This window comes from Suncus etruscus, chromosome 9, assembly GCF_024139225.1.
Source record: "Suncus etruscus isolate mSunEtr1 chromosome 9, mSunEtr1.pri.cur, whole genome shotgun sequence".
Taxonomy (NCBI): domain Eukaryota; kingdom Metazoa; phylum Chordata; class Mammalia; order Eulipotyphla; family Soricidae; genus Suncus; species Suncus etruscus.
In genome coordinates this window covers 5,879,593-5,892,488 of record NC_064856.1, presented here as the reverse complement: position 1 = coordinate 5,892,488, position 12,896 = coordinate 5,879,593, and the positions used below count along the sequence as shown (strand labels likewise).

The window sequence follows — 12,896 nt, the reverse complement described above, 5'->3', positions numbered from 1 at the left end:
AATGTTGATAAGAAATCTGAAAATTTGAGTGAAAAGTATCCAGGGAGTTTGTTAATACCCTCTAAGAATGTTTCATAACCAACAATGCCTCCCGTGAGTACACTTCAAGTTATCAGCATAATATTACTTGGTTGACACATCTGACCCACAGTCATGGACATATGACCCATACAATGCTATTTTTGAATAGTAATACTGAATGCACACCCTAACAAACACTGTCCTCGCGCCACTCCTAACCTATACACTCTCCATGTTAATCACACATTTCAAATTAGGCCTCTGAGTTTGGATTCCAGGACAACTGAACAAACTCCTGGTTGGCCTCATCCTGCTGAATTAAAAGGACCTTGTCTTCCTTTGATGAATATAGAAAATCTAAGTCCCAACCCACAGAATGGAGTATGTGTGCTCACCTCGGCTGCTAAAAATTGGAATGATACAGAGAAGATTAGCAAGGCCCCTGCGCAAGGATGACACGCAAGTTCGTGAAGCGTTCCATATTTTTAGAAAAAAAAAAAAAAAGCCAGAAATCTCTATGTCCTGGCTAAAGCAAGAGAACAGCAGGCAGGCTCTTCCCTTGTCCATGGCTGACCTGGGTTCAATCCCTGGCACTCCATATGGTCCCATAAGCCTTACCACCCCACCAGAAATGATCCCTGAATGTAGAACCAGGAGTAAGTCCTGCACACCTATGAGAGAGAGAGAGAGAGAGAAGAGAGAAGAGAGAGAGAGAGAGAGAGAGAGAGAGAGAGAGAGAGAGAGAGAGAGAGAGCGCAATCCTATGTCCTCAAAATAATGCTGCTCAGGGGCTGGAGCGATGTGCAGTGATAGGTTCATTTGCCTTGCACACAGCTGACCCAGAACGGACACAGTTCGATCCCCGGGCATCCCACATGGTTCCTACAAGCCAGAAGCGATTTCTGAGCACAGAGCTGGGAGTAACCCCTGAGTGCCACTGGTGTGGCTCCAAAACACAAACAAACAAAAATAATGCTACTCAGTATCCACAGCATCAGATTAAGATTTCCTCATGGATGTCCTCTTTTCTAAGAGGGAGATGAGGGTTAGAGCTGTCCACACTCATCTGTGCTCAAGACTTGCTTTTGCTTCTGTGCGCAAGGATCACTTAGGGATACTTGGGGGATCATATTTGGTGCCAGGGATTCAACTAGTATTGGCTGCATGCCCAGGCAAGCATCTTCCTACACTATCTCTCCAACTCCTCTAACCATTCTTTAAAAATATTATTAGTTTGTGTTGACTATATCCTAATGCTGCTAAGTCCATGATACAAACTGTGCAGTGGATATATGTGTAGTTTCAGAAATCTTATTTACTTGTGTGGATTAAATGTGTGATGACAATGCTGGCGATAGAGACAGGAAATGTCAGAAGAAGAAAGGAAATAAGGATTGAACTCAAAGGTCGTGGAGCCCATACCTTGCCCGTTCAAGCCCTGAGTATAAATCCGCAACCCTTTTGGTCCCAGCACCACTGAACAATCAGACCAGCACCAGTATTGGAGGCACTGACCCTGGGTCCTGTGAGCTCAGATGAAAAGTCAGGGTATCGTGAGAGGGAGAAGAAGTGGAGAACAAGTGAGAGGACTGAGAGAAGGAGTGGGGAGGGTTTATGGTAGGAGCTCGTTCCACCACCTCCCCCAAATAAGCATTCCTCATTATAGTATCTTTCTGGCTCTCCATAATTAGATCATTATTCTTTCATTCCCCCCCCCCACCTACTTCTTAAGCTTTGCTTCAGACCTAATCTGCCTACTTCCTTTTCAGCTCTACCTAAAGGAAGTAAGGACTCCTCAGAGGAGTTAGACTTGTGAATTGCTGATGTCCTTTTAAAGCTAAGTTAGAATCCGCTCTTTATTTTCCTTCTTTCTTCTTTCCTTCTTTCTTTTTCTTTCTTTCTTTCTTTCTTTCTTTCTTTCTTTCTTTCTGTCTTTCTTTCTTTCTTTCTTTCTTTCTTTCTTTCTTTTTCTTTTCTTTCTTTCTTTCTTTCTTCTTTCTTCTTCTTCTTTCTTTCTTCTTTCTTCCTTCTTCTTTCTTTCTTTCTTTTCTTCTTCTTTCTTTCTTTCTTCTTTCTTTCTTTCTTTTCTTTCTTTCTTTCTTTCTTTCTTTCTTTCTTTCTTTTTCTTTCTTTCTTTCCTTTCTTTCTTTCTTTCTTTCTTTCTTTCTTCTCTTTTTTTTTTTTTTTTTTTTCTTTCTTTCTTTCTTCTTTCTTCTTCTCTCCTCTTTCTTTCTTCCTTCTTTCTTCTCTTTCTTTCTTTCTTCCTTCCTTTCTTCTTCCTTATTTCTTTTTATTTCTTTTCTTCTTTTTTTCTTCTTTTCCTTTTTCCTTTCTTCTTTCTTTTTCTTTCTTTCTTTCTTTCTTTCTTTCTCTTTTTTTTTCTTTCTTTCTTTCTTCTTTCTTCTTTCTTTTTTGCAAGACTGGTGATTGAACTAAGGTCCTCACATATACAAAGCAAATGCACTACATTCAGGTATCTTCCTGACCTGAAATATGCATTTTGATAAGATATCTAAGGGATTCTAGGGCCAGAGAGGTGGCGCTAGAGGTAAGGTGTCTGCCTTGCAAGGAAGGACCGCGGTTCATCCCATATGATTAGCTCAAGTCAGGGGCAATTCTGAGCGCTTAGTCAGGAGTAACCCCTGAGCATCAAATGGGTGTGGCCGAAAAAACAAACAAAAAAGATATCTAAGGGATTCTAGAACCACATAGCTTGAAAGTTCTGCCCTAAAAGACCCTTTCCCCTGGGACCAACAGCAACATTAACTCCAGAAGCAATCCAGTGATCAGAAACTTAACTTGGAAGAAATTTTTTTATCAATACCCTCCTTCCTTCTCCTTAGGCTTTTTTGTGTATGGTGTGGCAAAAATGCGTGTAGATGAATTTGCATAGCAAATGTACATTCCATCTGGATTGAACTCTATGGAAGGTGTGGATTCTGGTGTCCCAACTTCCGACCTTTCAAGTAAACTGTAGACTCCTAGAATTCACTGACCCTATCTATGGTGAAGTCCTAAATTCTAGACTACTGAGACAGATATACTTTACAGACCCTGGGGCTAGAAGAAATAAAGGATTAATTTCTGAAGCTTCCTTCCTTTGTAACTAGACTAAGACTTTGGAAGTAGCACCCTAATTTCAGTAGGCCTTTACGAGATTTTGGAATATTTAAACATCTCTTTATATTTATTTATTTATTTAAACATCTCTCAATTTCACAGTTTAAATCTAGATTATGTACGTGCAGAGGTATATTAAGGGGTGATAGGGATCAAACCCCAGGACCTCATACATGTGAGATATGAGCTGCCCTAATTATTTAAAGTTGTTAATTTAATTTAATTTGTTAATTTGTTAAGTTAATTATTTAATTTATTTAAGTTTAAATTTAAATTTGGCAGAGAGATGAGCACTGAACTACTGCCAGAGCTTCAACCCCTCCCCATCTTCTCTCTAGTAGAAAGAATGAAGATTCTGAACCAAGATGAAGGGGGTCTACCTACAAACTTTGACATTCTACCAAAGGAATATACCTCTTGCATTTTTTTCTTTTTTTTTTTCTCCTACCCCTACCTCTTTCATTTTTAAGGTTTTTTTTTTTTTAAGGTTTTTTTTAATGGAGATAAATTCCACAAAAATGAATCAATGATAAAAGCAAGTATGTATGATAGCCACTTTGGGAAGGATTTTTTTAAAAAAGATACACCTTCCTTTCTTCCTTTCTTTATTTTATTTGTTTATGGGCCACATACTTAGAATCTGTACTCATAAATTACTCCTGACAGTGCTCAGGGGACCACATGGAGTGGTAAGAATTGAACCAGGGCTAGCAAATACCCTACCTGCTGTATTGCTCTGGCCCCAGGACTCTTCTCTCTCTCTCTCTCTCTCTCTCTCTCTCTCTCTCTCTCTCTCTCTCTCTCTCTCTCTCTCTCTCTCTTTCTCCACTTCTTTCCTTCCTTTTTTTTCTTAATTTTTGTTTTTGGGTCACACCCCGCAGCACTCAGGGCTTACTCCTGGCTCTGGATTCAGAAATCACTCCTGCAGACTCGGGGGACCATATGGAATGCCAAGGATCAAACCTGGGTCTGTCCCAGGTTGGCAGTATGCAGGGCAAATGCCCTGCCACTGTGCTATTGCTTAAGCCCCCCTTTCTTTCCTTCCTTTTTTCTCTTCTTTTTTTGGGGGGGGGGGTTTGGCCACTCCCAGTGCTCAGGGGTTACTCCTGGCACTTTGCTCGGAAATCGCCCTTGGTAGGCACAGGGGACCATATGGGATGCCAGGATTCGAACCACCGTCCTTCTGCATGAAAGGCAAATGCCTTACCTCCATGCTATCTCTTTGGCCTCTTTTTTACATTATTTTATTATTATTATTATTATTATTATTATTATTATTATTATTTGGTTTTGGAGTTTTTGGGTCTCCTAGTGTTCTTTTGGATGTCTCAGTGCTGATTTTCCTCTCATTTTTTCCTCCAAGTTGTTCTAGATTATGTTGATTCCTCATTGATTCTGTCTCATAAAAGCTCCAGGCCCTGTGTGGTTTGCCTCTGCTGAGTTTTCCCTTTTTTGCCTATGCTTGGAAGTCTTTGTTATCTACTTCTCCTGGCTGATGCTTGCTGTTCTTCATCCCTTTGACTTTCCCTGTTCTTTCCCTTGGGTGAGAACTTTTGTGTAAATAGTTAATTCTCTTAGTCTCCTAAACCCAGTCTATTTTTATAGCCTATAAAGCTTATAAAGCCAAGACAGCATCTACCTCATGAAGTGTAAGGTTTTTTTAAAAAAAAATGTCAACTGTGAAGATGTTCTTTCATAAAACTCGTAGTATAAGGAAAACATTTTTTAAAAAAATCTCTCTACTTGGGGCCGGTCGGTGGCGCTGGAGGTAAGGTGCCTGCCTTGCCTGCGCTAGCCTAGGACGGACCGAGGTTCGATCCCCCGGCATCCCATATGGTCCCCCAAGAAGCCAGGAGCAACTTCTGAGCGCATAGCCAAGAGTAACCCCTGAGCGTCACAGGGTGTGGCCCAAAAACCAAAAAAAAAAAAAAAAAAAAAAAAATCTCTCTACAGATGTCAAGTACAACTATAAAAATATACGCCACAGCAAGAGAAATGAAAGTAAAGAAGCAGGGCCTGAGCAATCACACAATGGGTAGTGCATTTGTCTTGCACGCAGCTGAACAGGGTTTGTTCCCTGGCATCCCATATTGTCCCCCGAGCTTGCCAGAGCAATTTCTGAGTACAGAGCCGGGAATACCACCAAGTGTGGTGGTACCACACTTGTGCCAAGTACCACCAGGTGTGTCCTAAAAACCAAAAAAGAGGCGAAAAAAAGAAAGTAAAGAAATAATTGACACTATCTTTGCTCCAAGAATCAAAGCACAGGCCTTTAATGTGGAAGGTCCAGCATCATGTGTTTCCCAGAGCGCAGCAGGAGTGATCTCTGAGCACTATGACAGAAGTAGCTCCTAAGTGATTCTCATGAACAGCTCATGACCATAGACTAAAAACTGCAACAAGCAAAATGTTTGTATTGCTAAAGAAAATGTAAATGGAACGAAAAGACAGCCTATGGAATAGGAGAAGATATTTACTGGTGAAACACTTGTGTGCTAATTGGGAGGAAGTGAGCTGGTATAATCATTCTTGAAAATGCAAACGCTTTGGCCCTGCAGTGACGTTTCAATCGCTAAAATATAAAGCAACCAAAAAACTAGGTGTTTGGGTGAAGAAGTGGTTCAGGGGCCCAAGGGACAGCACAATAGGTATGGCACTTGCCTTGTATACAGTTGACTTGGCACCTCATTTGATTCCCCAAGATGACCAGAAGTGATCCCTGAGCTCAGAGCCAGTAGTAAGCCCTGAGCACTGTCAATGTGGTCCAGAGCTAAAACAAACAAATAATAAAATAAAGAAAATGTGGTCCTTTTTTATACATCTGTACAAAATAATACCTACTGGATACATAAAGGTGAAATTTTGCCACCGTCACCAACATGAAACAAGTTTGAATGGATTATGGAAAGTGAAATAAGTCAGAAGGAAGAAAGACAAGTATTGGAATATTCTAGCCATGTGTACAAGTGGTGGGAAAAACTGATTAAGACAAAAATATATGAAAAAACAAAACAGGAGTCAGAGCAATAGTACAGAAGGTAAGGTGCTTGCCTTGCGCATGGTCAACCCAGGTTCTCTTCTCAGCACCTTATATGGTCCCCCAGTACCACCAGATAAAGCCTTGAGTACCACAGTGTGTAGCCCAAACGACCCCAACCCCCACAAAAAATAGAAAAGACACAAAGGACCAGGGAAGAATTACAGCATTTAAGGTATCTGCCCTGAGTTCATTCCACATGGTCTCCAAGCATAGCAAGGTGCAGACATGGAGGCCCTCAGCACTGCTGTGATGGGTTGGGTATACCCATCACCACAGGCTTGGTCCCTTGTACTGAACAGTACTGTCTGTTTGGCCAATGTTCAAAGATGGGGGTCCCAGGACTTCATACATGGCACTTTGGGGTCAGAAAGCAAAGGCAGGGGCCAGAGAGATAGCAGAGAGGTAGGGCATTTGCCTTGCATGCAGAAGGACGGTGGTTCAAATCCCGGCATCCTATATGGTCCTCAAGCCTGACAGGAGCAATTTCTGAGCATAGAGCCAGGAATAACCCCTGAGCGCTGCCGGGTGTGACCCCAAAACAAAACAAAAAATAAAACCCAAACAAACAGAAAGCAAAGGCAATAGACTGTAACAACAGAATCGAGATTATATTAGGGAAGCAAGTGAAGGGTGGGAGTCAAGCTAAGGGGGCAGGTCGTGTATAAAAAAAGGGTGAAGGGTTTTATTTACAAAATGGTCAATACAATAAATAGGTTTCTCTTAAGCAACCGGGCGGGAAATACAACTCACTAGTTGGAACTGTGTATTTCCTTTGGATTTCAAGTCCACTGTGCTTACTTTGGTCTCTTGAAACTAGCCATGGTAGAAGTGAGAAACCAGCCAATATTACACAAATCAGGCTCTGATCCCCTGGAGAGTGGCTTGTGGGATATTTGCCAGCACATCACAAGTCCTAGATGGAGAGCTAATATGCCTATTGGGCTGGCCCCAGTTCAAGTTCCATTTACTGTATTTGCCGGTGTATAAGACGACACTTCAACCCATGGAAAACTTCCTAAAAGTCGGGAGTCATATTATACGCTGGTATATGGCATGCTGAAACTTGTTCCAGCTTCAGGGACGAGTGATCCGCACCCCTCTTACTTTTAAGAAGTAACTTACTTTTAAGACTTTTAGGAAGTTTTTCATGGGTTGAAGGGTCATCTTATACGCCAGCAAATACGGTATTTATTTATTTATTTGTGGGGAATAAATTCAGAATGATTCAGAACTTGGCTGTGCATGCTATGAAGCCTATCTTCCCAGCTGTGATGGGAAGGAATTTCAAGAATGGTAAAACAGCACCAGAAAAAGAATTTTCCCATTTAGTTCATCTATTTCAGTTGGCTTAAGGGAACAGAATTCACCACAAAACATACAAGCTCTTTTTTTTTTTTTTTGATGGAGTTGGTGGAAAACAGAGTTGAGAGGTCCATACTCTCGCAGTCCTCAGGGCCTTCTCCTGGAAGGGGTCTCTACAATAGCAGAAACCAAACCTGGATCTTCTTCACTCCAGCCCACTGAACTATCTCTCTGATAACCCTTGTACAAATAGTTTTTAGGTGTTAATATGGTTATTTTTTCATTTTATTTGATCTCTGTTCTGCACAATTAATAATAATTAATAAAAAGCCCCAATAAATACCTTTCTCAGTAACTCATTTCTTTTTGACCTTGGGCTAGTAAAATTATTAACCAAAGTGATCTCTCATGGAATCTTATCTGACAAGAATGCCTGGCTTGGAGAAAACGAGATATATTATTAAAAATAAAAAAGGGGGCCGGCGAGGTGGCGCCAGAAGTAAGGTGTCTGCCTTGCAAGCGCTAGCCAAGGGAGGACCGAGGTTCGATCTCCCAGTGTCCCATATGGTCCCCCCGAGCCAGGGGCAATTTCTGAGTGCTCAGCCAGGAGTAACCCCTGAGCACCAAACGAATATGGCCCAAAAACCAAATAAATAAATAAATAAACAAACAAACAAAAAAGAAAGAAAAAAGAAATATTCTTCAACATTAATTTGGTAGTAGATTTGTATTTAGCTCTAGAATATTTCCCTTCTTTCCACTATATAACTGTAAGCTTCCCTCTACTATCACTTTAAAAATAAAAAATTCTGTGGGGGGGCAAATTGTATGCTCCCCTTGGAACATGAAGAAGCTTCAACTCCACGAAAGAATGAAAGTAACAGTCCTGTTTTCAGCTTCGGTGTCCTTCCCAGCCATCAGTCAATTCACTGACTTTTTCTCCAGTGGATCCTACTCTGACAACTTTTCCTATCAGACTCATGGTCTCACGGACCACAGATAGTAGCATATCCAGGTAAAGAAATAGAAGGTAGACTGATCTTTGGTTTGGGCAGAGTATGACACCTGATTTAAAGTGAAGTACTTCAGCATATTCAGTTGAATACTGCATTCATCTCAGGGCTGCCTGCAAGAAAGAACCACAATTTTAATAGCCTAACACAACAGATACTGGTGAGCTCAACGACAAAGGACATGACTTTTTCGATGCACGAAATCTGGGTTTTAGTCTTCAGCACCACAACACAATAAAACCAAAAATCCAGAATCAGAGTGCACAGCAAACCCACACTGTCCAAAATACCCTAAATGAGACCTCTTAGATTCTGATACATGGCCAATGATCCTTGGCCATCCTGCCATATTTGAAAGCGCTCACTGCAGTCCCTGCCTCCTTTTGGTACAGAGTATCCGTTTCTATGCTTCTTCCACTCTTCTTATTTTGTCTTTGTTCTGTTTGGGGACCATAATTAGGCAATGCTCAGGGGTTACTCCTGGCCTCTGTGCTCAGAAATCGCTCCCCTGGTAGTCTGAGGGGACCATATGGGAAGCTGAGAATCAAACCCAGGTCGGCTGCATGCAAGGCAAATGCCCTACCTGCTGTGCTATTGCTCTGTCCCCATCTACTCATCGTCTTTTCTTTAATCCTCTCTCTCTTCTGCTTTATTTTCTCCCCTCTCCTTTTCACTCTCTCTCTTGCCTCCCCCCTTTTTTCTCTTTTAGACCCTGTGCTAATGAAGGGTTACCAGTGCCTATCACTTTATCTCTGTTCAGCATCTAGTTCTTGTCCTGTGTGATCAGTTCCAACTATCATTGTCTTAGTGGTCCCCTCCCTTTTCTACCTTAACTGTTATTTTTTTAATGATATTTTTATTTAAGCACCATGGTTATAAACATATTTCCAGTTGAGTTTCAGTCATAAAAAGTACACCCCCTTTCACCAGTACAACCTTCCTGCCACTAATGCCCCCATCTAACTCCTTCCTCACCCCCTGCCTGTCTTTAAGACAGGCATTCTATTTTCCATTAGTCTTCTAGAGGCATTAATCATATAGAATTAATCTCCACCCTATTGATCAACTCTGACTTTCTTGCTTATAGAGACTTGGTTTTAATCCCCACCACTATGTGAAGACTCTATTTCAAAATAAGATCACATTCATAGATGTAGGGACTAAGACTTAAACTCATATTTTGTAGGAATCAATGCAACCTATAACAAGTACTATGGAAATAGGCCTTAGTATACAGGACAGGAGATGGCAAGTAATTGGGCCAGATCTAGTGTGTATCAAGAGGGGAAGGCAATAGTAGGGAGAGGCAGAATATGATGGGAGAACAGTTCTTACAACATAAAACAAATGTTTTTCCATGGCATCCTTTCTTTTAACTTCTTCACATCCTTTTGTTGTGGTGGTGGTTGTTTTTTGTTTTTGTGTAACATCCAGCCATGCTCAGGAGTTACTCCTGGCTCTGATCTCAGGAATCACTCCTGGTGGGCTCTGGGGGACCTTATGGGGTGCTGGAGATAGAACCCTGGTTATCTGTGTGCAAGGCAAAATGCCCGACTTGATGTACAATCGCTCTGGCCCCTTTTCCCCATCTTTTATTTTGTTCACCTGCGTTTCTTTTGCCTAATTTTAATATCTTTAGACTGAAAGAGTGAGTTGCCCAACGTCAGTGTGGACTAAACAATGATTTCTTGGGATATTGTTGTACGTGGGAGAGGAGAACCCTAGAGAAGAAGTAAAGCACTTTGTAGGGGAGGGAGGGAGGTGGTCTTCAGGATAGAGTGCTTCCACCTCTCTGCTTGAACTGCTTCAGCCTCCTGGGGAATTTTTTTTTTTTTTTTGGGCCACACCCGGCGGTGCTCAGGAGTTACTCCTGGCTGTCTGCCTCAGAAGTAGGCTCCTGGCAGGCACGGGGGACCATATGGGACACCGGGATTCGAACCAACCACCTTTGGTCCTGGATCTGCTGTTTGCAAGGTAAACACCGCTGTGCTATCTCTTCGGGCCCCTCCTGGGGAATTTTGAGCATGGATCTGAACTGGCAAATCTTCTCCAAGCACCTGTGCATCACCAACACCACTCAGGCCCGTCCATCCTCCCATCCTCATGGCATTCCATGCTGGTAGTTCTTTGGCTTAAGACCATATCCCTGATCTCATCCTCCCTGCTCTCCTTTTTCTTTAGCATTCACTGGTGCAAAGATTGAACTGACTTGGCCACAGGCAAAGCAGATGCTCTACCTGCTCCCAGCCCCTAGCTATTTTTTCTAAAAAAACAAAACAAAAAAAAAACAAAAAAAAACCTATTTTACTTAACTTTTTCTTTTTGGGGGGCTGGGAGGAGGATCACACCCGGCGATGCTCCAGGGGTTACTTTCTGACTCTGAGCTCAGAAATCGCTCCTGGCAGGTTTGTGGGACCTTGTGGGATGCCCGGATTCAAGCCACCGTCATCCTGGTATCAGTTGGTTGCAAAGCAAACGCCCCTACCACTGTGCTATCTATCCAGCCCAGCCTTTTCTTTTCTTTCTTTCTTTCTTTTTTTTTTTTTTTTGGGCCACCCGGCGTTGCTCAGGGGTTACTCCTGGCTGTCTGCTCAGAAATAGCTCCTGGCAGGCACGGGGGACCATTTGGGACACCGGGATTCGAACCAACCACCTTTGGTCCTGGATCGGCTGCTTGCAAGACAAACGGCCGATGTGCTATCTCTCCGGGCCCTCCTTTTCTTTTCTTAATGAAAGCTTTTGCTTTGAGTGGGAAAACATGCAGAGGACAAAATAAAGTTGAAACAACAGAAATTGTTTTATTTTGTAATACTTCATTTGATAACATTATTTATTTCAGTGTAGTTTGGGCTGCATAAAAGAAGTTTAGGGACGATTTATGGCTCTGTCTCTGGGGGCCACTCCCAACCAGGCCAGGACCATAACACATGACAAGCACCTGAATTTCTGTGCTATCTCTCTTTGATAACACAAAAGGCTGGCAACCTTCTATTTAGACTTAGGATTTAAAAATGTGATCGATCCACCCTTGGATATCTAATATCTGCTTTATTTTGAGTTGTTTTGGGCCTACACCCCCAGACATGGTCAAGAATTAATCCTGACTCTGCACTCAGGAATTATTTTGGGCAGTGCTGGGTGGAAGCATATGGATGCCAAGGAATTAGACACAGTAGGCCACATGTAAGGCAAATGCCTTTCCCATTATACTATCTCTTTGACCCCTCTCTGCTGACTTTTAGACACCTGGAAATCTATGCTTTTTATACCACAACACTTAAAATTTTTTCTGTGGTGATCCAATTCCTTTCCAGTTCACACTGGCTTCTTTCCTGCCTATAAAAATTCACCAGGCTGAGTGTTCCTGCAGATCAGAGGCTCATAGCAATTCTTTCCTGCTTGGACACTCTGCCTCTGCCTCTAAGGGTGACTATTCTGCCAGGCTTAGTAACCAGTTCTGTTGTCAGCCTCCTGGACCACTTGTACCAAATGATTCAGAAGGAAGCAGCATCAGCAACTTGGAACAACCATATATTTTTTCCTATCATTGTTTTTCCTAATCTTATGCTTTTACACAGCAAAATCTTAAGGTAAAAATATGTGGGCAAATAGTTTTTCTTTCAAGAGAGTTATCTCAAAGCTTTGGAGAAGATCAGAAAGAGGACAAGGAGGCAAGACAAGTCAGTAAATTATGAGGAAGTGAATGCTGTGATGGTAAAGATTAGCAATTTGTTCTCCAGGGAAAAGTTCTAATCTGTTGCATCTACTAATTTTTATTATTTCAGGGGACTTGGGTGAAGTGGGCAGCAGGAGAGGTAGCCTCAAGAAAACAGTTCTTGGGGCCAAAGCAATAGCATTTGCCTTGGACACGGCTGACCCGGGTTCTATCCAAGGCATGCTGTATGGTTCCCCCTGAGTCTAACAGGGGTAACTTCTGAGCTCAGAGCCAGGAGTAACCTCTGAGCACTGCCAGGGATGTTCCAAAAGCAAAAAAACAAACAAAAAAGAAAACACTGCTTTCACCTGTCTTCTTGATCTACCTCATTCACTCTAGGAAATGCTGAAAGGGTCAGAACTGGTAAAGACAGTTTGCATCGCACAGAAACTCATGTTCAAGGGTAGGAGAGATAGATAGTACAACAGGTAAAGCACTTGCCTTACACATGGACAACCCAAGTTCTATCCCTGACATCCCATATGGTCACCTAAGCACCGCCAGGAATGATTCCTGAGTCACAGTAACCATTGAGCATTGCTGGGTGTGGCCCCCAAATGCAAGCAAACAAACAAAATTCTTGTTCCCCTCTCTAGTTCCAACAGGTAGCCATCAAGTTGCACCTGAAGCTTTCTTGTTCTGCAAGGCGTGGATCAGTTCAGGTCCCAGTCACCCAAGTTCTCAA

The 12,896-nt window shown here is 42.2% G+C and overlaps 1 pseudogene; it reads left to right on the top strand.

Annotated features, from left to right (window-relative positions):
• The first annotated feature begins 408 nt into the window (after nucleotides 1-408).
• LOC126019880 (uncharacterized) lies at nucleotides 409-508 on the top strand (annotated as a pseudogene).
• Nucleotides 509-12,896: the final 12,388 nt, after the last annotated feature.